Below are 6,137 nucleotides of genomic sequence, written 5' to 3' on the forward strand. Positions count from 1 at the left end.
TATATTCAGGTCCCTCACCATCAGACCACCGGAGATTAGCCTCCTCCACCTCCAGGAATGGTAAGAAAGGGGGATGGGAGCTCAGAAATTGCTTGCGGTGGGGGGATTTTTGTGCTTAAGGCAGCAAAGATCCTTCCATCAGAATAGGCTAAACCTCCTTTACAGGCCATCCCTGCTCATGGAAACAAATGGTTCTCATTTGGAACACCCGAGTAATATTTCATGAATCAGTCTGTCTGTACAGACATTTAAACAACAATTGGATGTATACTTGCAAAAACATAATATTTTAATATATATATATACATTTTAAATTATGGGGAAACGGCTTCTTGATCCAAGGAGAGATCCGACTGCTATTCTGGGGTCAAGAAGGAATTTTTTCCCCTAGTTTGTGCAAAATTGGAAAAAGCCACAACTGGGTTTTTCTTGCCTTCTTTTGGATCAAAAGCAATTTAACTTAGTTAAATTAGAGGGAAACCAGTCATACCAGTTTGCGTGCTCTCATAGTGGTGTGGGGTATCATAGTGGTGTGTAGAAATTATAATCTGCCCCCCCCCATTTTAAAGACGCTGTTTCACCTACTTTGTCTAATTTAATACTTTTCTAACTAAAGGCAGCATTAGAAATAATAGTATTGTTAAAAATACAAACTTTTATCAGAAATAATTAACTATGTGAAAATTTCCCTCATTCATAATTTTTGTCAGGAACATTAGTCATGTGACACAGTAGCAGTTACTGATAGGTTGTTGCCATAGAACCAAAAATCTTCCTAAATTTTTCTGTGCTGCTTAAATTGTTGGTGCTATATGAAATATAATAATAATAATTATTAATAAAAGCTTAGGTTAATAGAAATAGGAGTATCTTTAGCATGAAGCTGTTCTAACATGTTCATGATTTTTCAACAACTTCTGACGCCGTTCGTTTATTACGTACAATGCCACAAAAGCACATACCCTAAATTCCATGGTCCTCGCCGCTGTGGTTCCTGATTATCAACATCTACCTGATCATGACACGTGGACTCCATCTTCGGCTCTCCTATTCAGTGAAGCCATAACATCATAAGCAGATCTGTCACTTTTCCTGCAAACCCTGTGATCTACGTTTTTGTTTTTTCGTGTAATATATTTTTATTGTGGTTACATAGATAGCGCACCATAGAAATGTACAACGCTACAGAATACAGTCAATGCGTGAAATGTTCTGCACAGGTGCCGACAATGGCATATGGTGATGGATGCAGGAGAAAACCATAACTAGACAAATAAAACAATACAAAGTGCGTGTGTGTCTGGGTACCAGCTACGCCATAGCTCCTGAACTCCGTTGCCTATACATATGCCAAGAGGGCCCATTCATATCCCTCCCAGTGAGCCAACATCTCAAGGATTTGGGGTGGCGTGAATATAACAGAAGTATAGATACTTGTAATAAGACACACTTAATATGTATATGATAGGAAGATGTATTTTAACGTCCTCTCCTTGAGATCTGCATGTGTATTCCTTGACGTGGCGGGTGAGCTTAATTATGCTTTGGCCAATTCATATAACCAAAACCTCTCATTTATATTATGTTTATGTATTTGTTGCCAACTTTATTAGGGTGAGAAGCGCAGACAGTTTTTTGCTTTTTGTATACATTGTACAGCCAATACACTGTTTTTGCAGCATGCTTACACCTGTTTGGTAGGCCTCGTATTATACATTTGTATTATTTGAGCCTGAGACTAGCTTAGCGCACCGACATTTTTTCTTTTCCCTGTTTGCACATATTTGAGGTTGTTGGCTCCTCATCAGTCTGGTTGCAGCTTGCTGTCCAGGGGTTAATAGGGAGGAGGTTTAATTGCACCTCCCCCAACACATTAATAAGGTTTTGGTAGCAGTATAAACTGCTTTGTGTGCCCACTATGTAGGAGGTGAGAGTAGGTTCTCACCCTATTGAGAGTGTGCCTTGATGTGGCGGGTGAGCTTAATTATGCTTTGGCCAATTCATATAACCAAAACCTCTCATTTATATTATGTTTATGTATTTGTTGCCAACTTTATTAGGGTAAGAAGCGCACACAGTTTTTGTTTTTTGTATACATGCGTATTCCTCCGTTGACTTGCTAAGTTGCTGAGTATTGTTCATTGATTCAGACAACCTTTGTAAGGATGGGTGAGGACCAGGGAGAGAACTTCAGGACAGCAAAGTGATAATATAATGTTGGCTATGGCGAGACCCAGATCTAAACTTCATGAGATTAACATTTAAACTCTATAAAACAGTTCTTCTCCAGCATGTATGCTTTAATTTTTGGTAAAATCCAAAACCCTCACCGAGAAGAGGCTCTTACACGGTTTACGTGACATCTGCTGCTTGAGTACTGCAGAGCACAGTTTGTACTGGAATGAAAACAAATATTCCGTCCAGATTCTGTCTACTTCCAGGAAACTCTTCACAATAGATACTTCTGTCACCATTTTGTGAGCATTCTTTTTAATAAAAAAAAGACATGCCTTCATCAAACAACCCGACAGAGAATCTCGAAAAGTTGAAGATGTATCGGTGTCGTCTCTGAACTTTTCTCTGAAATGGAAAGCAACTTGATGGTGTTTTTTTCACTAAGTGCTAAATTGATATTTTCTGAAGCTGTAGAAGAGCTAATTTGGCCCGGTTTAGGGAGTAAACTTTATAATCTATGTAAAGCTTTGCTAATTTAAGAAAAAACAAACCAGTATATCAGGTTCTGTAAGTTTCCCTCAAGTTAAACTCCTTAACCAAATCCGCTTAAAAAAACCAGTGAAGATCCAGCATAGAACGATTCTGGAACATATGAAGATACTTGTTGAGTATGAACTTCTACACTTTATCCCGTGCACAGGGCTCTTTCTAGAACCAATGGCACCAAGGTGAGTGGTAGCCCTGGTGCCATCCCATCCTTTAATCTGTGGAAGAATAGTCTATGACAAGGCTCTAGGAAGGAGAATGGAAATTTAGCCGGGTGGGTAAAATTCAGTGTGGCTAAAATACCTCCTTCCCTTTGGATCCAAACACAAAGACCTCCTGTATTGGTCTATGGTCGGGTCTGGCACGACCATGGCTTTTTTCCGGAATCCACGTGTTGGTCTACTAAGTCAGTGTGTGTCGTTTCTTGTCCCTAATAGCTGAACCATCCTCTAACTTGGCCTCCAAATAGGAACACCTCGCATATTAGTTTTTACAATGCAAAATTTAGAAATGATGGTTTATTCGCGAGGATTTCAGACCTGATGAACACTTGAGCCTGATTCACGTCGGCAAACAAGCGAGATGTGATTATTCTTGCAGGAAACTGGGTGGTAGGCATTGCTTGCAGTTGGGTTGTGGGATAGGGTTGGTAATGGTTGATTTATTTTGTTCATTCTCACAAATAGATGGTTTCTCTTTGCTTTGATGTTTCTTGGAAACACATTGTGTTCTGTCTTTAAAGGACACAATGTTCTAGTAAATTCCACTTAAATGACACTTACATGCATTAAGCAAAGTGTAGTAAATGTTTTCATAAAATAATTGTTGGCTAAATGGCGCATCTAGAAGCCGCTGCGATGTTACAAGATATATTGGCCATTGTCCTAGGATGGCGTATTGGGGGATATGTATGTATAAAAGGTGTTTCTGATCTCTCACTGGATCATTTATAGTTACATTAATAGGTAAAGTGCCAAAGCAATGGAAAAATGTTTTCATCTCCCCATGAGTAGTCAGAAAAATTCTTGGATCAACAACTTTTATATTATGATTGTACCCCTGAATATCACACCTGGGAACTTTCCTAGGTAAGCTCCGTGAAGGAGCAGGGCTAGCCGCAGACAGCTTTTAGTGGGTGGGAAGTAGGCAATGAGCAGGTGAGAAGTGGATGGGGAGCAGGGGCAAAGTGGGCAGGGAGTGGATGTGGGTTCCCCCCGCACCCAAAGGAAGAAGAAACAGATATGGAGACCTTGGAAAGCAGGGCTTTGCCCAGAGACTAAAACTGGGCGAAGACTAAACTTGATGACTTCCCAGGTAGGCTGAATACCCTCTTGCCAAAAATCAATCCAAATGTTCCTTAGAATCCTGCACAGTACCTCCATCGGTCATGCATTCCAGGACTTTACAATGTAATTCTCTGTTTAAAACGGAATCATGGCTCCTCTGACTGTAAGATTGTTCCATCCTTGGGGCAAAAATCCTGCAAGGGCCATACATGGACCTTATTTTGTTCCAAATTCTATGGCAGTGAATATACAGAGAACCCAGTAATAGACTCCACCTGGTCCTCTCTCCCTCCCTGCGCAGCACTTCACGCGGTGGCACAGCTGCTGTTTGCACACAGGAGACATCGCGGTGTTTAACCTTGGCCTGAATCTAGACTGGATAGTATTCCTCCAGCCTTCACCTGGTTACGTCCTCGACTCTGAACCTTTTATTTCTGGCATGAGATCTGCTTGTAAACAGCGATGACCTCTGATATCACTGACCTCCGACTCCCAATAACGATCAATACTTCCAACACCCACTTCAGCCTATAACAGTTTCTGCCGCCGACTCCTGCACTAGAGTTTGCTTCCCAGTTGGCGCATTATATTCTATATGTCCCAGTGAGCTAGATCCACATCTTTCCAGAAAAGTTACATATTATTCAAGCATTCACTGAGCTTTTATTAGCAGTCAACGGGGGCTACCATACAAGCAAGGTGGCCGCTGCTACTCCCTATGATTTTGAAGACAACTCGGCTCCTGTTCCCTAGAACAGGGGCTCTTTTGAGCACGCACAGGAAGTGTACTCTAGTATGCTTCCTGCTTTCAGTAGAGGCAGCCGAGAAAAAAAATCATAGACACAGAAATCACATTTGTGAACCTTCCATAACTAAAGAATACAGAAACCTTTCTGAATGCAGTAAAATGCATTGGAAAAATAAAACGATGTTGGTGATTAGACCGTGCCTTTATTGATACGCATGTGAGCATGAAGGTTGCTCTGTCATAGGTAAATCACATTTGAAATCTGTTCTTGAAAACAGGTGACTTAATACATAATATCTTTATCTTTTGACGTGTAATGGTATTTTAAAAGGAGTGTTTTTAGAACCATTTGGGCAGACCGCCACTCGCTCTACCTGCAGGGTGGGCGCTGCAGCCTGCGGCCAGCGGGTGGATGTGCCCGGACGCATGCTAGGCGGGCCACAGGTCCCTACAATATGATCTGCGTGAGGGATTCATATTTAAGGAATCTTTGGGTAGAATGCACCTTAATAAAAATCAACACCACCGACTACACACCCAGAGATTCTGCATTCTATACATCCTGAATATCCTATAAACGCATTCTATACACGTACGTTCCATGAATTAAAACGGGTCCTCTGCTTCTCCCACTTTTCCTGGGTCTCCTCAATACAGCTGGGCTTCAGACCCATTAAAGCAATTCCTCTCCACGTAATCACGAAGGCAGAATACTGGTTTGGGTGCCATTTAAATCCGCACCATACATCTGCAGATGCATACGTGTAGCTTATGGCTTCTCATAATCAAACACCCCAAGCCGTTCCATGAACCTCGGCCAGATGTGTTCTTGTAAACTGACCCATTTGCAGCCTCAGTGACTGTAGCTTTCTTTAGGTGCTATATAAAAAGTCCCTGCTTGAACACAGGTGATGCCACCATCGTTTGATATTGCTTTTTTTTTCCATGACGGATTAGTGACGGGCTTTGTGACATACATTCTGGTTGATGACGCGCTCCATTTGGTTAATATTTGTAGTGATGAGCTCATTTTAAAAGTTGCCAGGCTGTTCATAGTGTAAAGGCACAGATTTGTGTGTGATTTGTGTGTGTTGTAACTGCCCCCCCCCAGGGGCAGTGACACAGGGGTGGTGGTGGTGGGGGGGTATGATGCTTAATATGTGGGGATCCTCAGTCATATCACTCAGCAGCAAAGTGTCAGTAACTCCCAGCAATCGCTGCCAAGCCTCCCACACACTGCCAGATATTTCAAGAAAAGGATCCAGAACCTCTCTGAGGCTGGTGGGCCCCTCATCCCAATGAACCCTTCCGACACTGAAAGAGTTAAAAGCCATTCTCCCCGAGGGCAGCGCAGCCTCGCAGTCTGTCTTTCTAGCGAGCGG

This window comes from Spea bombifrons, chromosome 6 (assembly GCF_027358695.1).
Source record: "Spea bombifrons isolate aSpeBom1 chromosome 6, aSpeBom1.2.pri, whole genome shotgun sequence".
NCBI classification, from domain to species: Eukaryota; Metazoa; Chordata; class Amphibia; order Anura; family Pelobatidae; genus Spea; species Spea bombifrons.